This window comes from Heterocephalus glaber, unplaced genomic scaffold (genome assembly GCF_053883595.1).
Source record: "Heterocephalus glaber isolate CG9 unplaced genomic scaffold, H.glaber_assembly_v1.0 deba00001737, whole genome shotgun sequence".
In the NCBI taxonomy this organism is placed as follows: Eukaryota; Metazoa; Chordata; class Mammalia; order Rodentia; family Bathyergidae; genus Heterocephalus; species Heterocephalus glaber.
The window spans coordinates 1,819,211-1,833,185 of record NW_028258445.1 but is presented as its reverse complement, the minus strand read 5'-3'; the positions used below and the strand labels follow the sequence as shown (position 1 = coordinate 1,833,185).

Sequence of the window (13,975 nt, the reverse complement as noted above, 5' to 3'; positions counted from 1 at the left end):
CAGAATGACTAAAGCCTGATAGCAATTAAGCAAGCACTACTAGGCACAGTAAAGTCTTGGTTTGGGAGCACAATTGGTTTCAGAAACATGCTTGTAGTCCAAAGCACTTGTAAATCAAAGCAAATTTCCCCATAAGAAATAATGGAAACTCAGATGATTCATTCCACAAACCAAAAATATTCATATACAGGACTGTAATATAATATAAAATAATAAATACAAAATATAAAGAAATTAACCTGCAGTTATCTTTGGAAACCTTCATGGATGGTGGAGGGAGACAAGACAGAGGAAGGTTATCGTGTAGGAGGACTTTCACTATCACTAAGGGAATCACTTTTCTATTGGCTCAAAGGAATACTTTTGTTTTCATGGAGCTTTAACAGGAAACCTATCCAATAACACTTGTTTTGCCTCCTTTTGGGGTTTTTGTGGAAATGTGACATTGCATTGATGTTAAACAGATTTATCACTTGCACTGCTACAGCCTTATTCAGTGGTTCTTTTCTACAAAATTTGCACTGTTTCCCACATTTTACACATCTCCCTAATCTCACGTGAAGTGAGGGGTTCTTCTGCCTTTTTCTTCTTTTCCTTTGCAGAAGCGATCTCCTCCATAACCTCTTGCTGTTGGGAGATCACCCACAATCCTGGAGGGGGTAGGAAGGGAGAGAAACCATTGGCTCAGTTGTGATCCTGTGATACTCACCATCACATACTGCTTATATTGTAAGACATCACTTATTGATCAAGTTAAAATGTATTAGAAATGTTTGCTTGTCTCAGGGAACACTGGCAGATGAAGTTACTTGCAATCCAGTTTACTGTAAGTTAATTATAAATGGGCATGTGCTTCCAGGATGTCTATGGGAACATTCGGGGTAAGAGTAGCCTAATACAGCTCCTGATGGATGATCCCAAACTCCTAATAATCATTTGTGTGGGGGCTGGACCTAATGACTTTTTTCTAAGAAAGAAAGTACAACAAACTCACTTCTAAGATAAGTTCTAAAAGTCTGACTCCTGTCTTACTTGTACTTTGTCTATTCTTGTTGCTTTCTCTGATGAAGCGAAAACTACCATATTGTGAGCTGCTCCAATGGGTACAGTAAATTAGTAAAGAAATCCCTGCCACAAGCTAGCGAGGCGCTGAGGCCTTCAGTCCAAGGGATCAGGAGGAAATAATCTCATCAACAACAGCATCACAAGCCTTGGAGGCAGCTCCTCTCCTACTTGGGCCCGGAGATGACCACAGCCCTTATTTATAAGCAACTTCACTGCTGCGTTGTGACACACTTTGAGCTACATCCAAGCAATGGCTAGAGTCTCAACCCGCTGACATGTTGAACTAGTCAATGAGTCAGGCAGTGGGTTTTGGTATGATTCATTGTGTAGCAATGCATGGTTAACAGAAAATGAGAGAATCATTTTCTGAGGTACATACATATTTTTAAAATTAATGAAGCTGTTCAGTAACCCACTTAAGGAACAACAAGAAGCCTTTGCCTTTTATTGAATGGTGCAACCAAGCTCAGGAGATTTGAAAATGAGTATGTGGTAGCTGAAATTCTAGAATTTGCACTAAAATGAGCACCAGCAGCATATAGGAAGAAGGAGCTCTTGCCATGAGGTGCTTCTCCTGGGGAAAGAACAGAAATGCTCAAAAGTGATTAGAGGAGAGGACAGGGTAGTAGGCAGCGTGAAATGCAAAGCCCTTTCCCTGCCCATGAGACATTAGTAAACTGTATGCAGTAAACTTGAAAGCATTTGAAATTTGATTTTGAGCTGGGGAAAAGGGTGAGGTGGTAAGAACTGCTTAGCTTAGAACTGGTGAAAGCAGGAGAAAATAAGGCTTTTCCCTTCGTTAGTGAGAGAGAAGATGCCATAAACCAGATGTCTAAGAAGCACAAAAGGGAAAGAAAAATGAAGCAAGGGCAACCCCTGAAAAATAAAGTTCATGTATTGGTCATTAGTATGTAACCAGAAGCAGTGTAATAGCAAAGGAGTGAAGCAGATTACTTTGTACATTGAAAAAGAATTATGAGGAATGGCATATTTCAGAGAACAACCTGCTACCATTTACAAAGGATAAGTCATCAATATAACTCATCAAGTTATTTAATGGGATTACTGAAAAAAATAAAAGGATGGAAAATCTTGGGATTACACAGGGACAGGAATGTGAATTATAAATGCTCTTGTCATAGAATTATTCATAATAAACTCCTGCATCTGCTAGTGGATTCAAGAACTCTACCTTATTTCTTACTGTCTTGGAGAAAAATAACTAACCCTGATATTTATCTGCATATGTTTGTGAAAGGTAATTTTATGATTCTTTATTAGCAGCCTGCAGAGGCAAGTATGCATGGCAAAATTCTAGATATTTGGTCATATTTCATGTCAGTAATTGAATATCCTACTAACCAGTTCTGAAACTGATCCTACAATGTCACTTGGAAAGAATCTCCCTCTGCCCTTTTCCAGTTGGTATCTCTGTAAATCTCTCCTGTAACCCAAATGTTCCCTTCTTTCCACATGTTCTCTCTCCTAATTTTCACTTAATTCCATTTTCCCTGTTTCTAATTTGTCTTTATTTTCCAACCCTCTACTTACTGTTAGCTTGCTTTGCAGCAACCATTGTTTTAACTTTTAGAAACCACAGAGACGAAATGCTGGAGCAATTAAAATTTCAATATGATCAAATGGCAGAATGTCTGCTAAAGGTTATAATGCTCAAAGGGAAAGGATCAGTGAACACCAAGCCAGATGAAATTAACTAGACCTGAATCATGTGTCCACCCTCAGAGTCTGACCTGGAGCAAATTCCACCAGCAGCATTAAGCCTGAAGGTTGCAGGGGAGATACTTTCCTAGAGCAAAACTTCTATGCCAAACTCTCTCATTAAAAAAGAAATCATCAATCTGGGCATGAAACATCAATGCAGAGCCCCAAAGTCCTTCATAGAGCAGTCGCGTCTCCTTTGAGATTCATGCTACATTTTGCTATTCTGTTCTTCACTCTCAAATTCCAAGTTTCTCCTTCTCATGGTTTAGATCTAAAATGTTCCCCAAAAATTCACATTTAGAGGACACACTGTGAGAAAAATTACTTACATTTTGCTCATGTCCTGAAAATTTGTTTGAGACAGAGGTTAAGGGTGGCACATAGGTCTGGTGGAGGAAATTTCCAAGCAGACCATTGCTCAGGCTGTGGCATGGATTTACAGTAAGAATCAGAAGCAAAATCAGACTCAAATGATGTGGCCAGAAGGGAAGTACCAGTGAGTTGGAGCAAAGGTGGGTGTGGTTGCTATAAAAGGTCTAGCTTTAGGGAGAAGCCAAGTACTTTATATCAGGACAATGGGAAGATGGATTGGAGGCATCTCAGGAAATAGCTGGACCCCACCCTTCCTAGGCTCATATGTGCAAAACTCAATTTCTCATTTGAGATCAGATGAGAGTCCTAGGATGCCTGTTCATGCAGAGCCTCCTGGGGATGTATATTACAGAGTGCAGCAGTTTAGACACTTAGTAGCAACTGCAGCCATGTTCCAAGGGGGCCCATTTACTGCTCAGACTGGTGGCTGGCCCAGCATCATCCACAGAGTGCTGCTTTCTCAGGATGCAGAATGTGAGAGTCATGGGGCCATAAAAGCTTCCAGCTAGATTTCAGATACCAGGCAAAAATGTATGACAGGGCCACAGTTCCTGCCAGGAACCCCTGAGAGGGTAGTACATGAAGCTGTGAGAGTGAAGCCAGTGGTGCAGTGGAGATCTAGAAGGTTAGAGATGACAGGAACATAGAACATCTGTGGGGAAAGCCACAGGGAGCAGAGCCAGTGCAAGACAGCAACCACGTAAGCTACAATCAGCAAAGCCCGAGGGGCAGGGCTATCCTTCGGAGCTCATATCCCACTGCTATCTGCTTGGATGCTGGACGTGGAGTTAGAGGAGTTAATGTGTGCCCTGCTGGGTTTCAGTTTTGCTTTGGTCTAATTTCTGTCTGTTCCCCTGCTCATGTCTTTTGGGGTGTAGTCTTGTCTCCAGCTCCTCCTTTCACCCTCTGCTTCCTGAATCCACTGAAACTATGAGGCAATATTCACCCCTCCTTCTGTAAGTTGCAGGTGTCAGGTATTTTGTCCCAGTGACAAGAAAGTGGACTAACCTTTATACTCATGGGGGCTTTGTCATCTGATTCATAAAATACATTTTTCCACAACCAAAATATGTTGGCACCCATGATGTTTCTTGATATGTAGTCCTCCCTGACTGCAGCAGTCTCCACTGTATGGGAACCTCCTGGCCCGAGCACGGGAGCACACCTCTGTGATCCTGCCCCTCGGAGGCCAAGGAAGGAGGGCTGCAAGCGGGAGCCATGCAACTCAGCAACTTGGCTAGTCCATTTCTTAGCATGCAATAATTAGAAAGGACTGGTGGTAGAACTCAGTGTGGACGGCTGGGTTCAGCTGCCACTACTGGAAAAACACAAAGGAGAAGACTCCCCTGTGATGGCTGACAATGGACAGCACTGCAGCTGAGGCTGCTGAGGCCCCAAAGTGTGCATCCTGTCCCCCGTCTCCGTGTGCAACACCGGACTCAGAGCACCTCTCTTCCAGGGTGGTTTCCCTTCGCCAATTCCCAACTCCCAGCCCAATGTGTCCCACGCCCGCCCAGCCACTCGGAATGACACACCTACCACCCAGTGGTCAGGCAGTGTCTGGACCTCAGCAGAGACTCAAGCCATGGGGGTTAAATGCCGCCGCTCCTTCCTTGCCTTGCATGTCAGGTTCCCCTCTGTACTCAGTCTGCAGGATGTGTCACCACATCTAGATCACCTCTTTGTCAATCTTTCCTTACTTAGCACACATATTTTAAGACATATCACCCGCTTTCTTTATATTCTTTAGCTTTTTAGCATTGTAGCAAAACACCTGATGCAATCAACTTATACAGACAGAAGACTCCTCTGGGCTCATAGCTTGGAGAGTTCCCCACCATGGTCGGCTGGCCCTGATGCTCTGGGGCCTGTGCAAGGCAGCACTTCCTGCAGGGTGTATGTGGTGGAGCAAATCTGTCCACCACAAGGCCAGGACAAAAGAGAGAGGACAGGGAGACTGGGGTCTGTGGTCTGCTTGGAGGGCAGGGCCCGAAGCCCTGAACACCTCCCACTACTTCCCAGCTCTTCCAGGCCCACACTTTCCTGCCTGTGCCTTGAGCTGAGGTCCAAGCCTTGAGCAGCCAGGCTTCTGTGGGATATTTTAGATCCAAACGATAGCTTTTCCTCCCTTAGGATTGCGTACAAGGACCTGCTTCGTAATCTGCAACTCCTCTGTGGCGACAGTGCTGGCCTGGGATTCTTCCCAGCCCTTATTCACAGCGTGTTTCTCGTCATAAAGGACCTTGCAAACAGACTTCCTCCATCACTTCCACCCAGAACGAGCTCTATTGCTCTCAGTACATGCACCGACCTCATGAATCCCCTACAATAAAGGAAAGTAGAAATTCTCACAATTTCCTACATTGACACACATCCCCAGGAACAGATATCTCTGCAGTCAAACCTGTCCTTTCCAAGTGGTTTTGGGTGCCTGCCTTTTACTGTCTGCTCTCCAAAGTCTGCAGTGCAAATGAATGCAGCAACTACGACCACTCACCTTTATAGGGGCCTAGTGATAACATAACATAGTACTTAAGACTCAGTAATAATCAATATTTTTGAAACCCTTTTTCTCATTAAAATAGAAAAGGAAACAGAAGAGTACCAAAAATAAAAAATAGCATTTAATTGTTATTATTATCTGCCAGCTACTGAGCTCAATGAGTTTTCTTCATAACATAGGCACTGTTAAATTCCTCTTTAACAAAAGAAAAGAAGACTTGGGGAAGTTATATAATTCTTCCCCAGTTTCCAAGTAGCACGGCCGAGCCTGAATCTGCACCTAGAGTCTGAGAAGCTTGCTTGACACCATTACGAAGTGTTTCCAAAGAGAACAAAGGAATATGTCACTTTCCGAACATTATATACAACTCTTCAGGCAGATGTAAGACTGGGAAACACAGATAACAACATACAGATTTCAATAAGGGCAGCAAACAGTCTCTCCTGAAGAAAAGTCAAGTTGAAGACATGATATGAGAAAAGATTACGACAAATGATGCTATTGGCACTGGAGAGGCACTGTGAAATATTAATTCAAAAAGTGAAATCATATATAGTTTACATCTGTAATATTTAAGATCTTACAATAAGGATTGTGGAAACAGACTAAAACATACAAAATTCTTACAAACGAGGAGCTTTTAGGGTAGACAAACTGTACACATATTTATAATAGAAGATAGAATGGGTAATTGTAAAAATAAAGCTTTGGGACTTCAGAAAAGGGTTTTAGAGATGAGGGAAGCACTGAGGAAGAGTCACATTGTATGGACGTTAATAACTGGAATTTGAAAGAAGTTCACTCTAGGTGAAGGAACGAGTCTTGCAAAAGTGCTAAGCAAAAAACCTAGCAAAAATGCTAGGGAGGAAAAGCTGGGGTGGAAATAAAGTGTTTCATTGGACAAGAGTACGAGTCTCTACAGAGCAGCGGTGGAAGGTCTGCCGAAGGTGAGCATCAGCTAAGGGGCCCTGAATAAAGTACAGGGGGTGGAGCACAACTTACTGAATTTATCAGCCAAGGTAGATGGAATAAAGAGTCACACATCACTCCAGGGTTCCATCGGAGTGTTTAATAGTAGAGTTTCAAGAAGATGAGACTGGAAAGAAGGTACAAACAAGATGACCAGAAAGTAAGAATGAAGAGAGCAAAGAGACATGTCAGTGGAATGACGCTAACGCAGGACTCGGTGAGAGTTCGTGGTAATAGGAAAAGGAGGATCTAAAACATATTTCAAAGCAGGAAATGAAAAGAGTGAGCACAATAGCGATTATGATGCTCAGAAGATGGGAAGGAATCAGCTGTTGTCTCCAAGGTTTTAAGCTGGAGACATTCATAGTTCACAGAGAGCAACAGGGAACTTAATAGGAAATTTTGCTTTACAATGGGAGAATATTCAAATTCAGGAGCCACCATTGGAAACCTCAATCAAACATTCCTAAAATTCCTTGTCCACTCAAACACTCTTTTTCAAGTTTGTCCCACAGCAGTGTCTTAGTTTGACTTAATGATTTTCTTACTTTACAAATGGTGCAAACGCGATACACATTCAGTGGATAGGTCATGCCAATTTGAATTCTGCCATGTTCCAGCCCAACAGGTGACACACAGCACAATCCAGTTCTGAGAGGCTGGGGAGCAGCAAGGAGCCAGGGCTTCTGATTACCCAGGCTCAGCAGGGGAAAGAGCCAAACCTGCATAGTGGGCCAGGTTGCTAAGCTAGGATGCTTGGGACTGAGGTGTATTCCATGCATTTTTCCATATCCTATTTTCAGCCTATCATGGGTTTGGTGAGGAATAACCTCATCTTAAGCCTAGGGGGATGAGCATGTGTATGTGAGACAATGCATAGTCTCCCACTTCAGAACTTTAGCTCCTAGAAAACTCCAGGTTTTTCATAGTCCTGCATATTTTAAACAACTACTAGCTAGTGTTTTTAGTTTTGTTGCTTAATACTTTGATAGCAATGGAGAGATCAAGGAATAAGAATGGTCTAGTTTTCCTGTGCTTTGACTCTTTGGTTGTGTAGGAACCAGAATTTATAGTCAGGACTGAAATGGATCCTCGGGTCATTCTATTCTCCCATTGGACTGTTGGTGTGAAAAGGCAGCAATAATAAGACTAATAACATCATGATCATGTGAAAGTTACTTAGGACTTGAACTGCAAGTGTCAGGTGACTGTGATCCTGCTGTTTCAGTGATGTGAACCAATCCACACAGCCAAAAGAAGGAAGGATCAACTCAGATCATTAACAAATAAATCACACGAAGCTATCAAACACCAGTGTGCTGTAAAGACAAACAGAAACAATGACAGCAAGCTGAATGGAAGTGGGAGACAGTTTTGCTGCAGAATTTTTTCATTAGCCTAATCTGATTCTGGAGCAATGACCTAAAAACCTGCAAGATGTTATCTCACCTTTTCCCTAACCTGAGAAAGAAACCACACCTGAACACATGAAAGCTGATTCTTTCCAACAAAAGAATTTTCTCTCAGATAATTATAAAGGAACAATTATCTTGGTGATACGGTAAATAACATAAAATAGGTAAAAGAGAATGTAGATCTATAGAGTCTGTAGTCAAAAAAAATCAAGAAATAAGAATATTCCTTTTGCACAGACACTCTTTGCGCTACCTAGAGTTGTCTGGTGGCCTTAGTGTCCACAGCTCACATACAAAGGCATCTTTCACGGACCGACTGTTAGGTCTGTTCCTCATCTTGAAACCCTGGCTCCCAGGGTGGTAGCTTTGGGAGATGAGGCCTGTGAGAGTGATCAGTTCATCAGGGCGGAGCTCAAACGGCTGGGATCAGGGCCCTTACACAAGCCACTCCCAGAGCTATTTGTGCCTTCCACACAGTGAGGACACCACGGGAGACAGTGCCTATAAACTGGCTCAATACGCCCCGGACCTGGGGTGCCTTGACTTGAAATTCTCAACCTCCAGAACTTCAGGAAATAAACAGCTGCCCTCTAAGCCATGTTATTATATTATAGAACATTATAGTATAGCAGTCTGAATGGATTAAGACAGCATCTCAATCTTGACAAGATGTTTCCTCTACATATATTAGCAATGTTTGCTTTCTTAACAAGGATTCTAAAATTGAGCTGTGTTTGTGTACTTCAGGAACATTTGTCCTGCTCACTTAGTGTTTATGCTAAAAAAGTAAAAGACTATGTTTTACAATGGTAACCTCTATATTACATATTTATCAACAATGAAAATGGCATAATTAACAAAATAGACATAAAGAAATTGATCAATTTGGGTCAAAATTTATTATTAGAGGTAATATTTTTCCAAGCAAAAAACATACTTTGCCTGAGTCAAATAAATAAATCCCGATAGTAAAGTTATTTTCTGTGTGGGTGTTTGAAAATGATTCCTAAGCTAAGTATTCAAAATTTTATTAGAAGAGAGAATCAGGCTAAGGTTCATAAACAAATCAAACTTTTCAAGAAACTAGGACATTTATGCATTGTTTCATTCATTTGCTGAATCTGCTCATGGTCTGGATAAGGGTGGAAACAGACTAAACTAAACTGTGCTGCAGAGTTGTCCCCAGACAAACCTGGCTCCGGTTACACAGTCCACTGCTGTGGACATCGCCACAAAAAAAGGTGGAGAACTCCAACATTCGCCGTGAAGGACAACCTGCTCACATTCTTGCTAGATTAAACAATATGTTTCGGCATCAGACCAGATGAATTTTCTTGATAACATCAAACCCCAAATCCAAAAACTTTCAGCAGCCAGAACTGGAGTTCAAAACTCAGATCTGACTAAGAGAGCAGTTTCCATTATCCTACTACAAAGAGGAGAGTGAGGAAGATCTCCCCTCTCCATGACTATCTGATTTGGCCCAGACTTGCAGGAAAGTTGGGGGCAGGGGGCAAAAGGAAAAAAACTGAGCTATTTTGGCCACTGTAGGATAATGGGAGAGTCCCTAAATCGCCCTATAAGTTCTGAAAGATGGCTCATGTTTGCTTGGGGTTAAGAGAGATGCCAGAATATATACAATCTTATTTTTAGTCTAATCCTTTGAAAAGAATTGAATTTTGTCAACTTCACAAGTTCGTTGAAAGGATACAGAGTAAGTCTGTGGTTTTTTAGCATGCTGTTCTGTTTACTGAAAGAAAGGAGTTGGGGTACAATGGATGATTTATTTCCCACTTCTCTAAAACCAAGAGGAAACCATAAAGCATTGAAATTCACCTTGGCCAAAAGCAAAGTAAATTTGAAGCCAGGACTGCCCAAATAATCCAGAATGCTGTGTAATATACAGGATTGTAAAGCATTGTTATTTTATTATAAAGACAGAAGGGTAGATATTTAGGCAGTCAGAACATGCAAAAGGAGTATTCTAGAGTTAGAATCTCCAGTTCCTGGGGTTGGCCCGCACACAGAATCTGCCTTCACATCGTGAGGAGCATAATGAAGGTTCAGACCTTCCAGAGCCACAGCAAGCAGCCTCTTTACGAAGGCCTCTCTAGAACCTGAAAATCCCTGAGGCTTGCAGAGGTTTCCCCAAGACAACAGCCATGGTTAATGACCCTCAGAGAAGACAGAAACTCAGCAATGCAGAGTCACACCTTATGTGGCAGTAGTTCATGCAGCAGCTAGCAGACCACAGGGAATCCTCATCCTCCTGGAAATTGTCCTCTAGTGGAAGTTTAATGGTAAACTACTGGGAAATAAGCAATATGACAGATCCAGGACATCTTGCAGGAATTTAGATGAAAAAGCAGCTCACAGCCCATGATTTCCTCTAGACACGGAGTCTTGGACAATGAGAACAAGGCTCCATGGGAGAAATGGTGACCCGGAAGAGAAAAGAGCATGCTCCCAAAATCAAAAGCCTCAAAGAGAGTACATTCAAGATCCCAAGTCAAATGAAATCAGCAACAACAACATCAGAACATTCTGTTGGTAAGCAGAATGCAAAACAGGCTGTGAATTCCCCTGCTCCTGTTTGTCCACCTGTCTGCAACGTGACTTTGCCAAAGTTGGATTCCTTTTCTTTATGCATTAAACTGGGGGCTCAGCCAAGTGACTTGTGTTGTCCAGTGAGAGATTATCAGGCGTGACATGAGCATGGATTTCAAAGGTGCCTGGCACTTTTCACACAGCAACAAGCCCATGAGAATGTCTTGGAAACATATGCCCAAGTCACACCTCACACTCTCTGAAAGTCAGCATGGACCGCCAGTCATGAGATGAGGCCACCAGAGACCCACCAGCCCCTGGCTGCTGATGGCAACTGCATAAATGAGCCCAGAGAAAACTGGTGAAAATGCTTGGCTCACAGACGGGTGAGCTGAAATTATTGTGCTCTGAAGACTGAGTTTGGGGTCTGGATGGTTACACTGCAAAAGCTGATAGCTGTGATATTATAGAAAAGTACATCAATCAGGGCTCTTGCATGCAGAACAAAATGCATAACAACAAGGAAAAAAAGATCTCACTAAATGAAATGATATTAAATGGTTCATAAGCTCTTCAAGAGGGACAGATCATTAGGCCTGCGGTGTATGCTGCTAGAAAAAAAGTTCAAGTTCCCCTTGAGAAAACTCTTTCTGGACACTATACTGCCTCCACCAGGGGCCAGCTCCAGAAAAGTCCCGCTCTCATTTGGGACACTGAGCACTGGACATGAGTGGTGAGACCTTGCGACTTCTGGAGACACACGCTTCTTCCGTCCCCCTCATTCTGACAGATTGTGTATGTGTGGCTTTAATCTTAGGAACGAATGAGCCATCACATAAAAAATGCTTCCATTGCACAAAGGAAGTTTAGAGGTGCCAGGCAGCAAAAATGAATTTGCATGGGTGCATGAAGGTCCATAACCCTCTTTCTTACCTAAACATGCAAACAACAAATATATTTCTCTTTCATAGATCAGTCTCCACTTCACAAAGGTATACTCCCATGTGCTGTCCTCAGATCAAGGCATTACAAAGTCCCTTTGGCGAGCAGTAACTGTCCAGTCCAGGGCCTCTGGAGAATGTTATCTCTGTTCTAGTTCTGCAGGAGTCTCTTTCATTGCTGCACAACCCATAAACTGTGGGTTAGGACTTAAAGTTTCCCACCATTAAAATAGCCTATATAACATAATAAAGGGGAAAATATTAGAATGCCTAAATGTACAAATGATGCATGAAAGAAGAAAACATGCAATTCTGCAAGTAGTTATAAAGGTACAGTCAAAATGTCCAACATTTCTCCTCCTTCATCTATACCTCATCTAGCTGCTCATTTAGTTAGGGTTCTCTACTCACCGCAGTAACCCAAATTCTCATCCTTCAGCAATCCAAGCCATGTTCTACCTTTACGCTATATATTTTTTGTTTCTGGAAATCTCTGGAATTATCTGGCTCATAGTCTTTCATTAATTTTTGTCATTGGACATGACAATCTCACAGTGCCTATGTTTCAAACATACTTCTCCCTTTTCTCACTGGGTTGCAGGCACACTGACAACAGGAGACCCTTTTGGAAGACATTTAGCGGGAAATAATCCGACAACATAAAATAAACCAATCCATCATTCTTATCTCCAGGAATTTAAGGTCCTTTCTTAAAAGCCTAGAGTAAGAATCAGCAGACTTTCTTCAAGGACAAAGATAGCAAACATTTTAAATTAAGAGTCAAAAATCAAAGATATAATGGGTATTATATTACCATTTAAATTGATTCCATTTAAAAACAAACAAAAACATCTTAACATATAAATTGTAAAAAGCAAAGCAAAGTGAAACAAAACCAAATTAAAATAGGCCAGCAGCCGGAGTTGGCTCCCATGGCATAACTTGCCAAACTCTAGATCATACTAGATATTTTGAGCACGGTCCAATGCTTAACATTATTCTAGCACTCGACATCAGTACTTCTAGATTTCAGTCGACAAACGAGGCAAACAATTAAAACATCTTCCAGCCCTGAGATGTTCTGTATATTAGTAAACTCTATCCAATCTAAGATTATGAGCCTCGCCTGCTTCTTGATGGAATACCCACAGAATCAATCCCTACCGTTAATTCTAGGACCTTGTTCATATAAACGAGCAACGTTGCTCAGTCCTCTAAGCGTGAGCTTTGTCCTACTGAGTTTTATTTTATGAACAGCTCTCCACCCACCTCAGGACATGGACTCTAGCTGCAGATCTGGAGACACTGGGGAGCAGAGAACAGTCTCTTTCCTGTCAAGGAAATTACTCCAGGCATGGCAGTAACTGAGCAAGACTCATTAGACAGAGGAGGAACGACTATTTTAGCAGAAAAAGGATTTACATACTAAGTGCTGTTATTTAGCTTGCCATTGTTGTACAAAATCTTGAAATCTCTTCTAAAAACCAAAGGCTTCCAATTCCTGAAAACCCTACATCCCTTAAGACGGCTCCATTGCCACCACTGACACCAATATATGAAGTGTGATAAAAAATGTCTTCGTATATTTAAAACATTGATGACAGTAAAAGACACACTGCCACGAATCCCCCTCACCATCACCCCTGCTTTGTACATACTTATGCCCCTACTTACCCCTTTCGGAAGCAGCTCTGGACATCCTGTTTTGTGTGCATCTTTAGTTGTGCTGCGGTGTCTGCTGTGGTTGTCCTGAATCAGCTCCAAACACCTACCACTCGCAGTCGCTCTGACTTTGGGTTACTGCTGGAAGTTGCCTGGTGCCAGGCCCAGGGATAAGGCTTTATGAGTCTGCCTTTCCCCTGGACGGCGCTCGGCAGCACCTCTCATTGTGATTTTGATCCCACCTAAACACACTCGTGCAGGAGGACTCCAGGAACTGGAGGAAGTGGTAAGAAGGGTGTGTTTGGTGTGAGGGAGAGTATTTTAGGGGGATTAAGGGCAATGTGTCTTTTATCATATTCTTTTCAATGTAACACTCACCATAGTTTTCAACCACTGCTACATAAGCTTCCACTCTCCTCTCTAACACCAGCACGGATGCTCCTGCTGGAACTTCTGCTGCTGTGGAACCTGGAATCTTGGTATACCCCTCATTCCAGTCCCAAAGGTTCCTGCTTCTCTCTCACTAGTTCACAAATCCTTGGCAGAGGTAAACACACTTCCTCCCTGATTTATGATGGGACTATTTCCCAATATATGCATCCTAAAATGAAACTATCAGGCTCTGAAAATGCATTTAGTACAGTCTGCCCTCGGGAGCATGGAGCTCATCACCACCTGCAGTGTGGACCGTGGATCGCTTGCTTACCTTCGTGGTCCACAGTATCAGGGAGCCGCTACTTCCTCGTGTGTATGCAGAGTGTCTTCCACAGATGGCTAGC

The 13,975-nt window shown here is 42.4% G+C and overlaps 1 long non-coding RNA gene across 1 annotated transcript in view; it reads right to left on the bottom strand.

Annotated features, from left to right (window-relative positions):
- The window catches only part of LOC110346439 (uncharacterized), a 123,767-nt gene that overhangs the window by 25,483 nt on the left and 84,309 nt on the right, over window positions 1-13,975 (bottom strand). Inside the window, exon 6 of the long non-coding RNA XR_015447010.1 lies at window positions 1-13,975. This exon is cut by the window's left edge and continues 17,231 nt beyond it. This is a non-coding gene — a long non-coding RNA (uncharacterized LOC110346439).